Source organism: Schistocerca nitens, chromosome 9 (assembly GCF_023898315.1).
Source record: "Schistocerca nitens isolate TAMUIC-IGC-003100 chromosome 9, iqSchNite1.1, whole genome shotgun sequence".
Taxonomy (NCBI): Eukaryota; Metazoa; Arthropoda; class Insecta; order Orthoptera; family Acrididae; genus Schistocerca; species Schistocerca nitens.
The window spans coordinates 46,485,183-46,507,982 of record NC_064622.1 but is presented as its reverse complement, the minus strand read 5'-3'; the positions used below and the strand labels follow the sequence as shown (position 1 = coordinate 46,507,982).

Here is a 22,800-nt window from a genome sequence, read left to right as displayed (position 1 = left end):
TTATGATAATCAGAAATTTTACCCTGAAAAGCCTGAAGCTCCGTGAAAGAATTGTGATTTATCCTGATTGCACTTGAGACCACATCCTGTAAGGCATGAAAAAGAAGTTATAGGATCCAGAGATGTTCCTCATTGAAGGGTCCAGTGACCACAGTATCATCTGATTGCTCATAAACAAGGAATGTGCTGTGTGAGTTGCTCCAAGAAACGTTGAAAACAGGCAGGAGCACTTGCTACACAAAAAAACCAACCTTTTGTTTGTGTCACTCTGTAGTGGATGTTGACCACTAGTAACTGCTGAGCCTCATCAAATGGCAGCTGTAGATTTGTCTCTGAAATACCCACTTTTGAAAAAATACTGGCCCCCTGTCAGTTTCCTACCAATTCATCCAGACGTGGGATGGGGTAAGTGTCAATAACTGCCTGCACATTAACTGTCTTCTTAAAATTGTCACAGATACAGAGCTTACCAGATGGTTTCTTGATGATCACTAGTAGCATAGCCGTTTGGCTTCACTGAATACATTTAATCACATCCAAAGCCATCAACCTGTCTAGTTCTTGCTTCACTTGGTCACAAAACACTGATGGCACAGGCCATGCCTAATAAAAGTGGGGCTGCACCGTTTGTTTAAGGGTGATACGAGTGGTGAAATCCGTGGTCTTGCCAAGTCTACGCAAAGAAAAGTCTTCTTGTGAAGTTCATAGTGTTTCTAAACCCAAAGTCTCTGAAACCATTCAAGCCGAACAGGTTTTCCATGGAAGCACTGTTCACCACAAGAAAGGCTAATGGAAGGACCACAGTCTTGTATACCATATCTGCCATAAATTGGTCCAGTGTGGGGAGCTGTTGCCTGTGCTAGCTTACAGGATGACGCAAAGTGGGTAACAGCAGTGGGGCATCCAGGTGCTTATATGTGTGAGAATTAATGAGAGATGCCACAGCACCAGCATTGACTTGCAACTGAAGTGGTTGCCCATTAATATGCATATTGGTAAACAGCTTATTGCATGGTGCTGCAAGGGTGTCAGATACAGGGCTAACAACACTGATGTTCACAGGTTGGGGCCCGAAGGGTGCAGTGTGAGTGAACAGAATGTTGCACACTGCTGCAGTGTGTCCCTTCTTCTAACAGTTATGGCAGAAAGACCAACAATTGGGGTAGTCAGGCTGGTGTTGTTGCTCAAAACAAGTGGGGAAAGAAGGAAGGGGCGTGCAGGAAGCAGACCACCATGGACGTGTTTGTGCTTACAGGCGTGCTGCACCATCATAATTTCCGCCTCGGAGCACATGCCAGAACTCGAGTGCCAGCTGTCATCTCTGTTTACTGCAGCCATATCCACCCAGGATCCCAAACCACATGAGAAACTTCAAATGACTGAACAGTAGAAAGGACTTCTTCCACAGTGGGGTCTTCATGTTGTGGCACCCATTGGCAGACCTCTTTGTTGGGGGCTGACCTAATAATAGCCTCACTGACCATAATATCACTGTAAGACTCTTTGGTAACAAAACAACACTTCCAACTGAGATCCTTAACTCAACTGCTGGTGAGGTTGCTTCCTACACTGATAGAACTTCACCCTCAAGGAAATAAAATGAGCAGGCCAGTGACAAAAAGTGACACAAGTAATTTGACAAAAGGGAAGTGGGTTCTTGAAGCAGAGCCAAATTACATGACAAGTGATACAAGTGGGGTATCATCCACGACACAGAAAGAGCCTCAATGGTACAGGCATCCATTGCCTCAGCTGCGGCAAAGTGTTGTTGTAACTGATTTTCATATGCCTTAGTCCCCTGCAGACTTGTCATTGGCTGGGAAAGGAGCTGATTGTGTTGGCAGCTGTTATGGTTTGGCCCACCAACACCCTGTTGTACATGATCGTGAGTTTCTGCTGCTGCAGTTCCAAGTGCTGCTGGCTCTCCAGTTGCTGTTGAAGTAACTTTTGAAGCACCACCTCCAAGAACCCACTGGTTGTCATCATCTGATAGGCAAGGAAACACCATTGTCACCCATTGTGTAGTAACTTGACACTCAATTATGAATGCACACAAAGTGCTAACCATTTTAATGAGAACACGAACCTGGGATTCTACACAAGTTGCAGAGCACAGTCAAAGCAGTGTACACAATGCAATTCACAATTAGTTCCTGACAGCACAGAGAGAGAGAGATCTCCACTCCGGGGTTATAAGGTGTCATGCTGTTTGTTGGTGAGCCATGGTGGTGCTGATCATCAGCAGTGAGGGCAGATCATGATGTGGTGCTGTACTGTGACGTTTTATCGAGCTGCTACCTGGCAGCTGTACCCACACTGCCTGGCCCCAGTGCAGGCGAGTTGCATAGCAATGGGTCATGTCAGTGCCTTGCAGAGCATTGTAGTAGTAGTAGTAGTAGCAGCAGCAGCAGCAGCAGCAGCAGCAGCAGCAGAAGTGCCTGTAAGTGACTGAAGGTAACATGGTTGGTTACTGCAGATTCTAAGCACGAATGATACTGCAAACAGAAAGAATATGTGAAATGTCATAAAAAGAGACACTGTATTAATGTGTAAATGAACTGAACTGTTCTTGCATAGATACAGGCAAGCAGAACTTTTATTTGCTGATGTTAAGACTTCCTCCTTTCTTTTCATCTGAATCCAAACAGTGACAGATTCATATTTCACCTCTGTCTTCTTGATACAGTAACAATAAAGTTAAGAATAATGGAAATTCCATAGGGGACTGGTAACCATTCACTTATAATGGATCAATGCTTGGAACACAGAAACACACAACCGTAAACAGCATTCACACTAACTTTCAAACACTATCTCTTTTTCTAGCACTATCACACATTCACACACATAACACCACAGACATCCAAATGCGCAATCATGTGCATCTTGACTCTTGAGTTTGTGGCCACAGGACAGTGTATTTAGGAGTCTGTGTGGCCATGTGTGTGAATGTGTGTATTATTGCTAGAATAAGAGCTAGTGCTTGAAAGTTAGTGTAAGTATTGTATTCTGTTAGGTATTTCAGTGTTCCATGCATTGATCAACAATAAAGTTATGTTTTCAGAGTCATTAGTATCTGCATCTGAGTAATGCAACCACGACGCCAGTGGTCTCACTCAAGTCCTGTCACAGTGATGAGTGGTTGTGCAGAGTAGTGAAGGACTAAAGGGCAGCTTGATTTATATGTTTCCATAATGATGTATGAAGTCGAACAATCTTGCCTAGCCATGACACTAATAACAAAATTATTCTCTACCTTTGAAAGAGTTTTTATCAACATTGTCACTACAATCAACTAGTAAATTATAGTTGTTTAGTAAAATGTAAACTACTAAATCAATGCTGTGATGTGATTTTTCTAAGATCCTATCTGAAAGACTAACAGAATGTATGGCACTTAGTAAATATAACTAATGTAATGGCATGACAGAAAACAGCTTTTGTATGCAATGCTCACATCAAACTACAGCTTCTCTGAAAAAACTTCATATTTATCTTTCATTTTGAGCTGAGGTAAATACATTAAATATATGCAGGGGTGATTTGTTTGAGATGTCAGGAAAGTGAAACACTGTATACAAGAAACTATGCAAATTTATTGCTTATTAACAGTTCATACATGTGTAGGAGAGTCTGGAGTTTCTGTCTGAAGTCCTTGTGCGTACACTGTTGAACTGATATGGCCCCACACTAAAACTCTGTAGGTGTTAGTTTGGGGTTATTAGGAGGCCATGGGATAGGTCCAACATCACTACACCAGTGATCGTCAAATATTGGAGTATGAGAGCCCAGTGTGGAAGAGTGCCATCCTGTTGAAAGGTAATAGTGCCCATATCCCTCCTTGCTATAAATGAGGGAACTCATACCACACAATCATTTGAAGTTAACTGATGGCACGAGCAGTCTCCTCTACAAAAAAGAATGTGCCAAAGACATTCTCACGAGTCACTTTGCACCACACATTCACTTTACGGCTGACACAAACTGAACATGCCAAGATGTGCTGCCTCTATATAATATGTTTCTGACATCTGGCATTTGCTTTGTGAGCTACGTTCTGTTGGCTTGCCTCCCAGAATGTGATCACTCATTGTAAACTCCCATTGTTTTCATGTACAGTATAGAAAATTGTAGAAAATTGATGTTATACTTCCTGGCATCTCAAATGGACCACCCTGTAGATTCTTGCACTTGGCTGTCATTTACAAGCCTTATTTTTATTTATGGTATAAGTAGTATGTCATAACAGACTTCCATGAAAACTTATCTTCAGCAGTTCAAGTTTACTCTATGGTTCAATATTAATTTAATTTTATACTCAAAAAAACTCTTCAATCACTTACTGTTTAAAGGGTTGATCTGATGTAATACCAAATCGATCTGCTACTTGTTTTTGAAACTTTTTAAAATTTTAGTGGCTCTGAAAACAATAAATGGAAAAAATTATCAGCATCATATAGTTCATGATAGCTATGAAGCTCAGTGTAGCTTGGCTAGAACTGCACTTTTCAGTTTTGTTTCTTCTAAACAATATCCACAACATTTTTGGAAACAAATCAAAGACATTATATTGTGAAACAGAGTGAACCTCTTCCACATAAGAAAAAAGCTCAATGACAAAAAGAAAATCTATTGATGACATTTGGAACTTTATCGTGAAACATATATGAACAAATAAAAACAAAAATGTGTTGCAAAAGATGATTGATCAAATAATTTCCATTAAATTACATGGTATATGGTAAATTTGCAACTCATGGCGACATGTATGTCTGAATTGCTACAGTGTGTATACTCAGCTCACATATTGCAGAAATTTATTAAGCAACTGTTACATCTTTCTTAAGATTTATGACTATGAAGTGTGTCTGGCACACCTAAAAGTGTAAAAACGTAAAAATACATAATGCTAGGAAAAATATAATTCTAAATTTCACATTCAGCATCAGAGAATCATATCTGTGAACTAGAGAAGGAAGAAGCAAAGGAAATTGTGTACGTAAGTGGTGTAAACTATGATACATTACTTAATAATAGAAATGTACAAGCAGAAGAAAACTGAAAGTGAGAAATTTAATGGCATTTAACAATGTCTTGAAATGAGAATGCAATCAAATTTTATCATAATATTACCAGAGAGGAATGGAGAGTGTAAGGAAACAGCAGAGAAATAAGACCATAAACTTCTAATTAAAACACATCTGCCGAAGATCATGAATTTAAAGAAAAATACTTACATGTAAACAAGCCCAGAAAATAAAAGGTAGTGAGCAGTCTTGACCACAGATAATATGATAAAAATAGTTGAAAAGCACTATCAGGGGATTATGTTACTGATGGAGATGTAAAAAAATGAGTATGAGAAGAGAAAAGCATATCATAGATATGCAGACAAAATGGGAAAACCAAGCCTTACCTTAGTTTAGGTGTTAGTGACTGAGAGAAGCTATGTACCAGTTGTCCCAAGCCTTCAGGGTCAAATTTATACATATGGAACAGAATCCTAAATAGAGCAGTTTTGAGAAACTGTTCAAAGTGATGATTTCCATTCTCAGTGCATGCCTTCTAAAAAAACATAAAATTTTGACACACTCTCTCATATGTCCCTTATGTCTGATGTGCAATGAGGCAAAAAGCTAGGACCCTATCAACCAGTTCCTCTTCAGTGTTTATGGGAGCTTCATATGCAAGTGACTTCATGTCACCCCATAGACACATTTCTGATGATTATGTATTGTTCTTCAGTACAGTACTATCAGTGTCAATGCTGAAACGTAAACATTTTACAAATGTGTATTACATGCATTGTTCATTCAATACCTCATTCAAGGCTGAAATAATCCCTGTTATTGGTTCCTTATCTCAAGGTGCAGTGTTCTCTACATCTGCTTAATGTTGACCCTAAGGATTTGGAACATCCTGTGTTTACTGGAGAGTAAATACCCTTCTGCAGAAGTCTAAACCACTGGTGCAAGTTGGGGATCTCTAAGTTCTAGGAGTCATGAACTGAATGTTGTGACACTACTGTGCTGCAGATGTGACCATTAGATGTTTGTTGTGCACTGCTATGAAGTTCTATCTTTACTTCTTTTAGTTCTCATACAATAGTCACTTTAACAAGCACTTCTACACCTACATACATGCTTCACAAGCCACCATACGGTTATGTCGGAGGATACCTTGTACCACTACTAGTCTTCCATTAACAAATCAGGTGACAGAAAAATGACTGTCTGTATGCTTCCATATGAGCCCTAATTTCTCCTATCTTGTCTTCATGGTCCATACGTGAAATGTATGTTGGTAGCAGGAGAACTGTTCTGCAATCAGCTGCAAATGCGGGTCCTCTGACTTTTCTCTATAGTGTTTTGTCAATTTTCCTCCAGAAATAACCACTTGAGTTCATGAACCATCTCCATAATAACATGTCTTGATTGAACCTGCTGGTGACAAATCTAGCATCACACCTCTGAACTGCATCAATGACTTCCATGAATTTGAGCTGGTGGGGATCTGAAAGACTGAAGCAGTTCTCAAGAATGGGTCACACCAGTGGTCTAAATGCAATCTCCTTTATAGATGAACTACACGTCCCCAAAATTCTCCCAATAAACCAAAGTGTATGATGTGTGTCCCCTACTACCAGCCTTACATGCTTGTTCCATTTCATATCTGTTTGCAATGGTAGACCTAGCTGTTCAGTCATTGTGACTGTGTCAAGCAGCACAACACCAATACTGCCTTTGAGCATGAAAGAGTTGTTATCATACTCATCTTTATTGTAACACATTTTTCTACTTTTAGAGTGCTATTCGTCACATGAAAGAGAAATCCTGTGTAAGTCATCTTGTGTCCTCCTACAATTACACGACAACGACACTGTCCTGAATCAATCAGTTTCATATAGTAATCACTTACAATAATACTTAAAGCAAAGTGCAATGATTACAAGGACATTTCATATCAGTTACACTAAAAAAAAATATAATGAACACTTCCTGTATATTGTTTAGTTAAACAGAATTGATTTCAGTTTAGCTATGTGTTTAGTAATCTGTTCTATGTAGTTGCTTATACTAATTGAGAAAAGTTTGAAAACTTGAAAAATATAATGCTTAACTACTTGTGGTTATTATGAATGAGAGAGAATCTCTAAGACAGCAAATAAAGCCTGAGGTTGTGTCAGGTATTGTGTACATTGACATCAAATCTCAGATTAAATTTTTCCGTAACTTCTGTAGCATACATTAAATCATTACATTTATACAAATCAGATGCTTCACTTTCTTGAAATCTCAGAAAGCAGATTAGAGGATTCAACACCTGATGAGTAAGGGGCTACTCCTTTGAACAAATCTTCAGTTTTATCTCTGCTTGTAAATAAGGATTACACAGTTGGAATTCTTGACCCATGTTTCATGTATTTGATTATGTATCCACCAAATACAACAATTCTTATGGGTAAGAAATCCCTACTGATTGTTACGAATGAAAGTACAAACAAGTATTCTTGTGTTCCTAAACAAAATCTGAAACCTTATGAAAAAATTCTCTAGCTAATAAAGGGATCAGTATTTTTATAAACTCTCTGTGAACTTACCGTAATGATTGACTAGCAGCATTTTGCTGAAAGTATGAGCCACTTGCCTTCACCGAAATGGTTCTCGTTTGTCTGGCAGCAGGGGGACCGAAGGGCGCAGCCGGCAGCCACACAGACAGCGAAGCGCACATCGACCCTGAAGGCCAGCATAAGGAAGGAGCGGGAGTGGGTGCAGGGGCTGACAACCCATCTGCCAATCACAATGCCAGCTCAGAATACATTAATGGAAACAAGAAGGAGCCTATCAAGGATGACAAAGACACGCCTGTGTAATGCTGATGCTGTTGAGTGTCCTCAAGATTTTAGGAAGAACGAATAGCCTGCACTAATTTTAGAGTTTCTCCAGCCATATAAACCTCTAATTTCTTTATAACAAAAGTAGGATTATAATGTCAGAAAAACTAATTAATCAAATCAAAATTCTCTTCATTGGATTTATTGTAGCAGCGATACCAGCTTGCAAAGTGTCATAAAGCTGTAGGCCGTAGACAAGTGAAGATAAACAGATCTGTTTAAATGTTCTGTTGGACAGATGTATGGACGAAACTCAGTCAAAGGATAATCCAGTAAGTGAAGACTCTGTACATATATCTGCATCCAAGGAATCTGTGTAAAAGTCTGTGAACCAAATAATCATTAGACTTGTCTTCTGCAAGTGGTATGGAAGAGGCAGAGCTCTCAAATAGGCTTAAAATGATCCTGAATTCAAGTTGTGTTGAAGTAAATGTTGAACCTTATTAAGCAGTGACTTTCATTGGAATGACGTTTGTTTTGTCTTAAGAAACAGGGATTACTTCTGAAATTTTATCCCTCGTGAAGAAATGAGACATATATGGCCTGGAACTCTTGCTCCATGTATTGAATTAGTGCAGGATTTACAGGCAGAAAGAGAAATTAGTGTTGTGCTGTATAAAAAACTGATGTCATGGTTTGACAGTGTGACTGTGTAATGTACAATGTGCACGAATCTCATTTATGAACTCAGGAATAATAGATGTTTCAAGGACTTGCATCCAATAACAGTCACAGCACATTCCACATTCAGACATTGCCTGTAATGAGTTGGCTCAGTGGTACATTCTGAAAGTACATAATTTTAGTGATGTGATGGAAGAAGATGGAGTTCTCCATAAAGATCTTAGTTGTTTGTGTGTGTGTGTTTGTATAAATAAGTTTTAACAGTGCTTCAACAGTTTGTGTAAATATTGTATGCATCTCCAGAAACATTTATTGTTTCAAAAAGTACTTATATATTATTGTAAAATCAATCTATCTTTTATATATTATATGTTTTTTAAAATGGACAGTACATACATTCCTTATCACTAATACTGCTGGTCTAGCAAATGTTCGTTTCTTATGTGAAAGAGCACTGTACTGGAGAACTATTTTGTGCTGTTGTAATACTGCAAGTTTTTCTTCTCATGAAACACTGCTTCTCTTTACAAATACTTTTCTATGATTTGGAACCCATTTAAATTTTTACTCATCTACCTGTCTTTGCTGTTGTTTTCACAGCTGCTATTTAAATTATGGCACCAAAATATCCTATGCACTGTCATTTCTTGCTTATGACATTGAATCATATGTCACAGTTAATAATGTGCATCAACAAAATTGCAGATTTAAGCAATCAGTGAAACTGCTGTGTTGATCAGTTATGAACACAAAGGCCCTACTTTCTGTGATATACAGTCGTTTCCTTTGTAGCATCTTTTTTTCTCAATTTTTCAGTGCACTGTTTCTCTGTAATTACCTCTTTCATGGTAGGAGCCAGTGACTAACTTCACAGAGGTCTGCTTCTATGTGTACAAACAAACAAATCGAGCTTTTGGAGCAGAATAAGAAGAAGAACACTGAGAATGTAAACTTCTATTTTTGTCCCCCCCCACCCCAATCTCTCTCTCTCTCTCTCTCTCTCTCTCTCTCTCTCTCTCTCTCTCTCTCTCTCTCTCCATTGCTATTGATGCCCAATGTTTTTCTTTGTGAATAATTACTTGTATTACCTCAATGGCAGATTTTCCAATGTTGATGTAAAGACTGTTACTTTTTGTTAATTTAAGCTTTAATTCACCTTTATATTTTAGAATCTCAGTGAATGTACACTATGAAATTATACAGCCTTACAGCACTCACTTTATTAATCCTTTTTACAAGGATAGTGGGTTTGCTCTTTAATGAGTTTATAGAAGCTTTGCTGCAGAATTTCTACAACTCTGAATACTAGTACTAGCATTCTACAGTCATGCATATTAAACACACATTGGAAGTTATGAGAGATTAGAACATGCTAATTCACAATCTGTTTGAAAAAGATGCTGCAGGAAGGTAAGGCCTTGTGATCTGCATTTGCGTTCATTACTTGCGAAGATTTAAAATGTTTTTTAAACTTGTTACACAAATGAGATTATTATACAGATTGATAAAAAATTATAATCTATTTGGTTTCCTATGAAAATGATAGTATGTCCAACAAAATACCCTTTAAACAAATTAAAGCTTTCTTTCTAGAACATTGTTTATGAGTGTAAGTAGTTGTATAATGACTGTTAAATCTGGCAGCTATGCAAAAGAATTTTATGATGTATTTGTAAAATATTATGTCATGGAAATTAAATTCATAGACACTAATATGAGGGGATTGTTAATGAGGTTGTTTGATGTGATAGTATAGTTGTATAAAATATTACTTCAGTATTTTAAAACAGATTTACATTTTAGTTTTATGATGTAATTCCAAACAAAATAAATAAGTTTTTGAGGTATTGTATTTCCTTTGTGGTTTTTCATGTTTAGTTACATTCCAGAATTAGAGAAGTAGGCTTGAATAACTGTATATGTTAATTATATCCAAAAACAAAGATGATGTGACTTACCAAACGAAAGCGCTGGCAGGTCGATAGACACACAAACATACAAACAAAATTCAAGCTTTCACAACAAACTGTTGCCTCATCAGGAAAGAGGGAAGGAGAGGGAAAGACGAAAGGATGTGGGTTTTAAGGGAGAGGGTAAGGAGTCATTCCAATCCCGGGAGCGGAAAGACTTACCTTAGGGGTAAGTCTTTCCGCTCCCGGGATTGGAATGACTCCTTACCCTCTCCCTTAAAACCTACATCCTTTCGTCTTTCCCTCTCCTTCCCTCTTTCCTGATGAGGCAACAGTTTGTTGTGAAAGCTTGAATTTTGTGTGTATGTTTGTGTTTGTTTGTGTGTCTATCGACCTGCCAGCACTTTCGTTTGGTAAGTCACATCATCTTTGTTTTTGGATATATTTTTCCCACGTGGAATGTTTCCCTCTATTATATGTATATGTTAATTGCTTGACTACATAGTATAGTTTCATGAACACTGTCTAATGACAATACCATAAACAAGTAAGCTTTAAGTTTCACTCATGTTTGCAAAAATATGAAGCGGTACAAGCACAGTTTGAAATTTGCTGTATATCTTTTCCACTGTTGCATTTACTGTATTGCTTTGTCACACTTGTGAACAAAGGACACTGCATCTTTTCCTATTTACCACCCTGAGAAGCTTAATAGTTAACTCTCACATATAATTTAAAAAGTTTGTGCTACAGAGATGTTTCCATCTTCAGTATTTAAGAATCTTAAAATGTGTCAATACAAAGTACAACAGTTAAAAGCCTTATTTAAAGTAAAAAAAAATGTTATCTTAAAATGTGCTTCATTTCTTAGGTTGTAATAAGATATGCTTTTGTGCACAAAATTAGTTGATTGACCTATATTTTATAATAGTACTGACAGGTATTCTTAGCTCTTCTTGCTATGTATAAGGGAAACTCCAAACTAAAATCCTTTTCATATATAAGTATATGTTCTGTGAATATTTCTGCTCATACAGATCAGTTTATGGACCAGATTCAAGAGTTATAATGGATACATTCCTAACCTGGCTACTTGTTTATGCATAAATGGAAAAGATATATAGCAGTTTAAAGGAGAAAGTACACTGCTGAAAATACCAATCATGGCATTCATGTCAGATCTATTTATATTAATTCAGTGTGATCAAAAAACATGTGATTTAAAAATCATTCATGGTGTGTATTTATCAATTTACATTTATGAACTATAGCTATCAAAAGAAACAAATAAGAAAAAATAAATTATTATGTTTATCCCTCCTGGTGAGAGATAACTTGTTGAAACTGATACATTCCAAAGTAACAACATACTGCAATACAGATATACTTTCTGAAGGGAATCACACAGAAAATTACAGGTTGTGATATTTTTCTGAGAAATAAATACCAAAAAATTAACATAGGTTTCTACACTAACTGAACAGTCACTGCAAACACACCTGTCAGCATACTGTTCCATATGTACTTGGATGTATTTTGAGATTATGTCAGTTTTTGACATTTAATTGTCCCCATTTAACTCACAAAGAGCATTGTTTGCATATCCTCTATCACTGTCCTGAACACTTCGTGGCATCTGGTCAAATACAATAAAATAATCAATTCTCAATTTTTGACAATCTGTAGGCTTATAATTGCTTCAGAGATATTGAGTCGTGTATTTTAATTCTTTTATTTACTCTTCATTAGTGTAAATGAATGTTAACACTGCAACTGTACAGTGTGTACTATTGATATAAAGGAATTAATATTACTTTATAAACTGTGTTCAGCACTGATGAATGATTTCTGCTTTTAGAAAGTAAGTGTACAACCAAAACACTAATGAGGTATATCAGACACCCACCACGGAAATGGAAAACCAACCAATGAAAACAATTTCAAGATAGGGATATCTTCTATAGTGAGTTACTGTTTGCATATCACAAGGATTGCTTTATTTAAATAAGAGAAAATTTATTCTACATCATTCAGTTAATTGGAAAACATAGGAATGGGTATGAATTTCCAATCCATAATGCAAGTTTCACTCAAGTTCTTTCAAAACACACAACTAACACAGTTGATGAAATGTGACTTTGCAGCAGCACTATCCTGTCAGATGCAAATGAAATCTCTTATTAGTGCACACACCCAAGTATTATCTTCTGTATGATGCAGTTTCTATACTTTTCACTTTTATCATTAATCACAAAGTCATTTCTCAAAAGAAATAATGCAGTACTTGCAATAACGATGTCACACTGTTACCTACCTTCCTTCCTTACCATAAATGTCAGTCATTCAGATGCGGGTAAGAGGAGACAGACTGGCAATAAAACATGTTCTGTAAGGAGGAGTCCAGTGGTAATTCACAACAGAACATAATTTTGTAGCCTTTCTGGAGAACCAAAGCTCAATGCAAGTACAGAGTTAAAGACAAAGTGCATTATAGGGCACTTCCACAGAAAACAATTAGCAGTACCAAAAACTGCTGTGACATAAATCATTAAAACAACTGTTTTTTTGAGAGCTCAAACCTTCCACATCTAGGAGCATATAATGCACAAAGTGTTTCTGACCATTGATACTATAACATGTCTTATCCAAGAAACTATGATTCACATAATTTATCAGACCAAACCAGACCAGCTGTTGTCTCAGTTGAATAACAGTAGTTACTTCTTGTTCTGTACTGATGCTGAAATGATTACACTATTACACAAGAACAATCCTGGTTCATTAAAGAAAATTTCTTTTACATTTGTAATTTTTGAGCTATTGTTGCGAGTGATCACTCTCATACAATAGCAACGTGCTCTTCTTGCTTCATCAATATCAAAGAAATAAAATATGACAGATTTCTTTGAACAAATATGAAGCTAACGCTAAAAGAGACTCCATTGTAAATCTATTTTCATACTCCATATGTTCTTCTTAAGTGCTGCAAATGGTGACTTGTCCAAATAATTGTTAATGGATGTTGAAACTATTTCATGTTGCACAAAATAAAGAGAAGAGTATAAATATATTACCAGATGTTTATGATTGTATAACAGTTCAGTGCTCATGATACTACTGCCAGGACTATGTATTTTCTTAATTTCAGCATAGTAGTTCTGTTTATTGCTTTGAGAACTTATGAATGTGTTATATTTTCCTTCGAACAGAAACAGAAAATCTGGTTTTAAATGAACATTTCTTATCCCTTCATTACCCTTGAAAAGTATGATGTTGATGAACACTATATTATTTTATTCTTGTTATTATTTAATAATGGCTGACTAGTATTACGGATGTATCATTCATGTGTCAGTTTTGTTTTATTTTTTATTTTTTTTCGCTACTTTCAAAAACGTTGAATCTCACATTTAAGAAACTGTTCTAATGGTTTCTCTTTAATGTTACATATTGAATGATCTGGGCAAAACATGTGTGAAGCAGTATTTGTGATTTTTCTTTAAAATGACTGCTGTAGTTAATAAACTGTACAAACAGTATTGTGGGAGTTTTGTTCAATTTTATTTTATTAGCTATAATGATTTTTATAAATACATATTATATACATGTATCCATATAAAATAAAAGTTGATAATATGGGTACTGACTGCACCTTTTCTTCTAAACCTCATATTACCACTTACTATGAGAATTCAATTTTGCTTAATGTGAGAAAAATTATTTAGGAAAATAACTTTTGCATAAATTTCAGTCATTTCATTGTACTGCCATCAAAAACTTTTTGGGCTGGTTTCTAATGTTTACCAGTCAGCTTATATTTCAAATTGCTGGTACCATAGCTTTCATACATTTGGATACTGCTTTCTAAATTATCAATGCAGAAAACTAAACAGCACTAATTTATCCATTGTTGAAATGAGACCAGTTGAATCAGAGCTATATCTAGCGCGATGCGGAATACATAAAATAGAAACTGGAAGTAACCAAATGTCTACAATGAGTTTTTCATCTATTTGCTTGCTTGAAACATCTTGGCAGATTAAAACTGTGTGCCAGACTGAGATTTGAACTAGGGACCTTTGCCATCTGTGGGCGGCAAATGCTCTGCTGACTGAATACTCAAGCACAACTCATCTTCACAGCTTTTTTGCCAGTACCTCATCTCCTACCTTCCAAACTTCACAGAAGCTCTTGTGCTTGTTTGTTTTCATGTATTCTAGTGCTGCTTATAGACACATGTAAAAAAATACAATTATTTCCTGTTATTCAATTTATTCATTGATTGTGAATTTCATGACATCAGATGCAGTAGGCGTAGATGTATTACCTGATTGTGACATATGAATATTTATGCCAGACTGGGACTCGAACTTAGATTTCCTGTTTATCGTGAGTAGTTGCATTAATCACTTCGGCTATCCGTGCATGCTTTCTGACCTGAACAAAACCTCCATATGTCACTGTCCACTCTTTTTATCGTAGTGTTTATGTATGTCTCCCTTTAAGCTCGCAACATTACTTTATTCACATGCATTGGGTAATACATCTGTATCCAGTGCAGTTGATGTCACAAAATTCACATTCTGTGAATAATAGGGAAGTATATTTTATACAGCAGCCAATAATCATATGATATGTAATTATTCCCTAGCTTTTGTAATTACAAGTTCCTCCCTCAGGGAGGAAAGAAGCACAGGCTGAGGAAGGTTACAAATGAGATGCAGGTCACTAAGGTCCCAGGATGAGAGGTACCCATTTGTTTAAGAGGATCAGAGCTAACTAAGAATTGATCCTTGTGGGAATTCAAGTCCAGCTATTATACAGAAAAAGTTTGTTTTTAATGTCCAAACATGTTTCAGCACCTTTGTGCAATCATCAGTCATACTTTTATCTATTTCTAATTTTCTAGAATATTAGGTTCTGTATCACCTTTTCTACATTATTGTATGGTTTTCCATACTGTTATCATCTGCATGCTAACCTGTTGCAGTTCAGTTGAGAATCTGTACAGGTGCTATCCATTGTGTATTGTATATTGTGTAGTGAACTGGGGACCTAGAAACGACAGAGAGGATTTGTCTTGACGTAGCCCTCAGTGGTTCACAATCCTACAACAGTACCCACCTCACTGCCACCCCACACTGAACCCAGGGTTATTGTGCGGTTCGGTCCGCAGTGGCCCCCCAGGGAACATCGCATTTCAGATGAGTTAACCCCAAATGTTTGCATGGTAGAGATATGGTGTCGTGTACATGGAGACAGTGTTTGCACAGCAATCGCTGACATAGTGTAACTGAGGTGGAATAAGGGGAACCAGGTCGCATTCACCGAGGCAGATGGAAACCCACCTTAAAAACCATCCACAGGCCGGCTGGCACACCGGACCTCGCCATTAATCTGCTCAGGTAGCAGCACGTTAGACCGTGCGGCTAGCTGGGCGGATGGTGCTATCCGTAGTTAATAGCGCAATTTTCGCTCTTCAAATTGAGATTTATGGCATTTTTTTTCTGTGTGTTCAGTGTCACTTTGCTGCGTACTGGCCAATTGCAAGGCTGGAGGATTTCATTTGCTTTCTCTGCAAGGAGCTCTCTTGTTTTCTCAGATACTGCTGTCATCAGAAAAAAAGATTCTGTCCACATCATTAAGACTATTAGGAAAGTCATTGATGTGTATCAGGAACAATATGCTACCCTGAGTAATTCCTACATTAATATATTCACCATAAGTGTAGAGAGTGTGTGTGTGTGTGAGGGGGAGAGAGAGAGAGAGAGAGAGAGAGAGAGAGAGAGAGAAATCAATATCTTTGCCCTTTCTATCCTATCTGCTACGTATGATCAGAACTGGTCGTGGGCTAATCCTCTTATTTCTAATGATTCTAGCTTATTTAGTAGAATCTTAAGGTCAACAGTGTTAAAAACCTTAGAAAGATCTACAAATATGCCTCAATATAATCATCCTTGGCAAGAGCATCAAGCATCGCCATTGTGAATTCTACTATGGCTGAGTGTGTACTTCTGCCACTTTCGAACCCAAATTGTGATGGATTTAGAAGGCTGAATGTATCGAAGCAATTCATTAATATGTCTTTTGTAGTGATAAACGATAGTATTGGGGGCACATAGACAACCAAGCATCATAATGGACATGAAAATCATCACTTCAGTTGTAAGGCTTTTATTTTTTAAATGTCATGACCAATTTAAAGCTAACAAATGCCCACACTCACTTGTGATTACTGGAAAGGGGGTGGGGGGGGTGGGGGGGAACAAGATAAGTGTGGCAAAATATAATTTTTTACATACGCTTGTACACATAAAATAATGAAAACTAATGAGGATTATCATACACTGAGGTGATTAAAGTGGTGGGATAGCAACATGCACATATACAGATGGCAGTAGTATTGCATACGCAAAGCATAAAAGAGCAGTGCACTGGTGGAGCTGTCATTTGTGATCATGTGATTCACGTGAAAAGATATCCAACGTGACTACGGCTGCATGACGGAAATTAACAGACTATCAATGCGGAATGGTGGTTGCAGATAGATGCACATGACATTACATTTCGGAAGTTGTTAGGGAATTGAATTTTCCAAGATCCACAGCATCAAGAGTGCACCAAGAGTACCAGATTTCAGGCATTAACTCTCAGCACAGACAACACTTTTGCTGACAGCCTTTTCTCAATGATCGAGAGCAGCTGTGTTTGCATAGAATTATCAGTGCTGACAGACAGGCGACACTGCGTGAAATAACCACAGAAAACAACATGAGACGTACAACGAATGTATCCATTACAACAGTGTGGCAAAATTTGGTGTTAATGGGGTATCACTGCAGATGACCAGTTTGAGTGCCTTTACTAACAGCTTGACATTGCCTCCAGCACCTCTCCTGGGCTTGTGACCATATTGGATGGGCCCTAGATGAATCAAAAACTGTAACCTGGTCAGATAAATCCCAATTTCAGTCGATAGGAGCTGATGGTAGAGTGTGAGTGTGGCGACTCAAGTTGTTAACAAAGCTGGTGGTGGCTTCATAATGGTGTGGGGTGTGGAATGGACTGTGTCCTCTGGTCCAACTGAACAGATCATTAACTGGAAATGGTTATATTTGACTACTTGTAGATTACTTGCAGCCTTTCATGGACTCTATGTTCTCAAGCAACGATGGAATTTTTATGGATGACAGTGTGCCATGTTATTGTGCCCCAATTTTCATGATTGGTTTCAAGAACATTCTGGACAATTTGAGCATATGTTTGGCCATCCAAATTGCCCAATATGAATTCCATCAAATATGAGACAGGTCAGTTCAGGCCCAAAATCCTGCACTGGCAACACTTTTGCAGTTTTGGATGGCTATAGAGGCAACATGACCCAGTATTTCTGCAGGGAACTTCCAACGATTAGTTGAGCCTGTGTCATGTCAAGTTGCTGTACTATGCCAGGTAAAAGTAGGTCTGACATGATAAAAGAAGGTATTCCATGGCTTTTGTGACCTCAGTGTGCAAAAAATTTTAACAGCAGTTGAGCTAGATAAGGTAAAAAGTGAGAGGGGAATAAGTCTCAGTACCATGTTGGCAACTAATAATAAAACAAAGAAACCACTTGGGTGACAAAGCATGGTTTAAAATAAGAACTAGACCACTTACCTCGTGCTGTGACCCTGCACGCCACAAGACTGGGTTGAGCTGAGACAACCACCACAAGGGAGTGCAGAGCACAGAGTTCTGGAAATGAAGGTGTGAGCTACAACAGTAAACTTTGGTGTGACAGTACAGTGGTCATCTATTAGGGTGACTGTAAGTGAATAACAGGAGACCGACTAGCTCGGCCATTCACATTTAAATTGAGAATCTTAAATGCAGAATTGGAGGGAAAGTATTGTAAAGTGATGTAAATGACACAAAAGGTATTTAGAAAAGTATAATAAAACAAATTTAATGGATTTATGAACACGTCAAAATGAGGAAACAAAAATTAGCTAGTAAAAGCACTAAATCAAGGGCTTGTAGCTTAAAGAGTCCTGTGCAAAATAAAAATTAAATGAACAGTAAAGTTTTTGCTGTAAGTGATAGGTGTATCCCATTTAGTGACTACATGTATGAACATTCTAGTATTATGCCATAATTCCAATTTAATAAAACCGTTGAAAGTATAAAAGTGTGCAGTATATATAATTCTCTTTAGCATTAACCATGAACTATTGTACAGTTTGAATAAAAAAATCATATACCTAATAAATAATTTTTCTTTCTTGAAGCAGCATCCGATTTCACTCCTCTTTCTAGTTTTTAGTATTCTGTATTGTATATATATACTTTTAATGGTTTTATTAATTTCTAATTATGACATTCTCCTGGAACTTTGCTAAATGTATAGCCACTAAATGGAATATGCTATCACTTACAGAAAAACCTTTACTGCTCATTTAGTTCTTATTCTGCACAGGTCTCTTTAAGTTACAAGCTTTTTTATTTAGTGGTTTTATCACCTATTCATTTTGTTTCCTCATTTTAACTTCCTCATTAATCCATTAAATTTGTCTTTTTATACTCTTCTATGTGCATTTAGTGCCATTTACATCACTTTATATTATTTTATTTCCAATTCTGCATTTGATATTGCCAATTTAAATGTGACCAGCCAGGCTAGATGGTCTCAAGTTTACCAGTTTAACTCTCTTCTTCATGTGTGCTGCTCTGTGCACTGTGTTTGCTTGTGATGACCGCCTCTGCTCAGCCCAGTCTCACGGCATGCGGGGTCACAGAATGCGATGTAAGTTTTCTGGTTCTTATCTTATACTATGGCTCTTCACCTAGGTAGTTTCTTTGTTTTATTATTATTTGTTGTTATGGTATTGTGGCTTATTGCCCTCTCACTTTTTGCAGTATCCAGCCCAACTGTTGTTAGAATTTTATGTATGATAGTCCTCATTAGTTTTCTTTATTTTATGCATACAGATGTATGTAAAAAATTATACTTTAGCACATTTCTCTTGTTCGTTTTTAGTAACTGTAGCAGATTCTGGGCATCTGTTAGCTTGAAACCAGCCATGACACTTTAAAAAAAGGCCTTACAACTGAAGCAGTGATTTTCATGTCTTTCATAATTGATAGCAATGTCACTAGGCCCTGCGGTTGTCTTAAAAATACTAGTTACCTGGTGATTGGTTTTCAAAGAGTTCTGTACCAGTTCTGATATTCACCTCACTTGAATACTACCCACAATAAGACCTTTTTTTTTTTAAAAAAAATTTGCACCTCATGCCCTATAGTCCCTGTTGTTCGCTGCTTCTGAACTTCTTGGGTCGTCTGAATGGTTTCATGCACTCTCCGAATTACTGAAGCTGTTAGAGGTAGCTAGACAAAAGCTATTGGACTTGTTTCATGTGTTGGATATTTTCACTCATTGAGAAGATTTTGCTGTAATCCAGGCTCTTGGTATAACACCCCTACTGCAAACTTCAGCTTGCAAAATTGCTAACTCTTTATGTACTAATGCCAAATCAGCTCAAAGTTTCATGGTAAACTGTGTAGCAATAGTAACAATTACTGTGTCCACTGGAAGTGACCAGCAACATTCGTCATGTATATTGTATTATGACAACTGACATGAAAACAGTATTGACATTCCCCACACAGATTACCATCCTAAAAATTCTATGGCAGGCACTTTTACCTATTCTGACAGTCTAGTATTACTCCAGGTATTTAGTTAAAAACCTTTGTTCACTGAAAAGTAACAACTATGGGATTTCTAAATCTGAATGTGATGACTTAAGTTACAGAAAACTGGTAATTGCACAAATATACTGATATTTTGATACTGAACAATATTGTTGCAAAGTATTTCGTTACTGTAGCAGCTGTTATTTCCAAGATACCTACATGCTAATATTGCAGTCTGCATTGTCTGCAGAGACACTTAACAACTGTTCATTTTGAACTTTGTTAAGCATATAACCAGTAAGGCATGGATTTATAAAAGAAGAGATGAACTTTAGTGGTGTTATGCTGCTATAAAATATTGGATTTTCATTTTGGAGGAGAGGAGTTCAAATCCCCATCCAACTATCTAGTCTGGGGTTTCCTTAAATCAGTTAATGTGAATACTGTGTTGGCCCCTTTCAAGAGGAGATGGCCAGTTTCGTTTTCCATCCTTTTTTGATTCTGAGCTTGTATGCTATCTGTAATGGCCTTTATGTTAGTGAGACATGATACCTTAAGTTTTCTCTCTTACTTTGAAATAAATAAAAATAAAATTATATCATTAAATGAACACAAAATATATATCATGGGAAGTGGGAAAGATTAACCATTACAGATGTGTGTCAAAGTAATGGAAATTTACACTTTTCCATTCATGTGTTTAAGCCCAAAATTTCATGTTGCTTGTGACTATACATTTCCCTATCATCAATCTCTTTTTTTTTTTTTTTTTTTTTTTTTTTTTTTTTTTTTTTTTTTTTTTTTTTGCAACAATTAGGCAGAATTTATGGACCAGTTTTAATTTTAGGCATAAAATAAAAAAAAAAAAGGTAGCTAATCAGTACCCACTAACAGGGAGCGAATTCCATTAGTGAGAATAAAACATATTTGAAAGTGAAAACAACTATATCCTACTGTATGAAATATTATTCTAATGCTGCTGATTGTCAAATCATGTGTAAGCATAATAAGCCAGTATGGGGCATATCACAATAAAATAGTCTCTGTTTCTTGTTATTGTGTTGTTCTCCCTCAGTGGGAATCAAATAATATTGGGATCTTAAAGAGAAACTACAATATGAGGAAGTGGACACTGACATATGGAGGCTTGGATTCGGCTGAGGAGCATACAAGGAAAACTGAAATTGTTCAGGTGATCGTTCACAAGAAGTGGGAAGCCCGGGTTTGAGTCCTTCTCTGCCATAAATTTTCATATGTCACAATTGGGAAATACATCTACATCCACATCCACTGTAACTGATCTCATGAAATTCACATTCAGCAAATAATTTGGAATAACTATTTCTTAGCTTTCAGAACTATTAGTTCCTTCCTCTGGGAGAGAAGAGGGATAGATTGGGTAAGCTTAGAGAGGAGATGCAGGTCAGTCAAACCCCAGGATGATGGGGAGCCACCTGTTGTTGAGTATGAGGGCAAACAAAACCAGATCATAGTTTGGTTTCGAAACTCTAGTAGCAGATAAGTTTGTAAGAGTAAATTATGATAATTCAGATTCACTTATTATACAAATAACTCTGTTCTAGGTGAGATGGGCAAAATGTCATACAGAATTGCCCACATTTCAGGCATGATTTTAGGAAGTCATAGCATTGACAAAGTAACTGATTAATACATTCATGACCAGTATAATAGTGAGTGACAAGAGGAGTACTCTTTAGTGTCTTCTCAAGGCATCAGCAGTGCCAGGATTGGATGTGATGACCTGGGAAATCTGCTGGAATAATAATGTCCAGTGCAGGGTGAGGTGAGAAAGGTGGGTTATTGTCATAACAAGTCTGCATCTGAACAAATATGTTTGCCTCAAATGCCAAGGCTGTAAGCAAGGGAATGTTTGAGTGGGAAGGATGAAAACTGTCAAAATGTAGATATTGTTGTTTGTTAGCAGTTTAATGTGAACAGAAGTGTGTAGCTGAAACTTGGTGAGGATGAAGTCAACATCAAGGAAAGTGAAATGAGATTCCGTATAGTATCATATGAAACTTAAGTGGGAGATTGTATTTAGAGAACCCAAAAATCATCAATTAATCTAAACAAAACCAGGGGATGAAGGCGTATGGATCCAAGGAAAACTCCTCCAAGAGAACCATGAAAAGGATGGCATAAGAATGAGCCATCATAGTTCCCGTAGCCATATCCCTGGTCTGTTTGTATGTCTGCCCCTAAAAGGTATGTAAGTGAGGATCTGTGCCAGCTTCCTGACACTTCTGTACAGTTCAAATGATAATTAAATGGACATCCTAGCTGCAAGCAGGCGTTAATACACTTCATTGGGGACATGTTGAAAATGTGTACCCCGACCGGGACTCGAACCCGGGATCTCCTGCTTACATGGCAGACGGTCTATCCATCTGAGCCACCGCGGGCACAGAGGATAGTGCGTCTGCAGGGACTTATCCCTTGCACGCTCCCCGTGAGATCCACATTCTCAACATGTCCCCAACACTACATTCGTAGTGCGCCTAATAGATGTTTGCCCATCATACTCATTACTTGTGGCAGATTAATCTACCAAGTCCTGTACGAGTTCGGGCATAGCGTGTGCGTTCGCACAAGAAGGTCAAAGGCCGGAAACCCATATTTTTTTAACTATATATGACGGTAGTATCTGTTCCCGAAAGAACAGTTACCGTCAATGAC

General features: G+C 37.3%; 1 protein-coding gene across 1 annotated transcript in view; it reads left to right on the top strand.

Moving 5' to 3' along the window:
- The window catches only part of LOC126203581 (fasciclin-3), a 172,172-nt gene that overhangs the window by 80,896 nt on the left and 68,476 nt on the right, over positions 1-22,800 (top strand). The window lies entirely within an intron of this gene.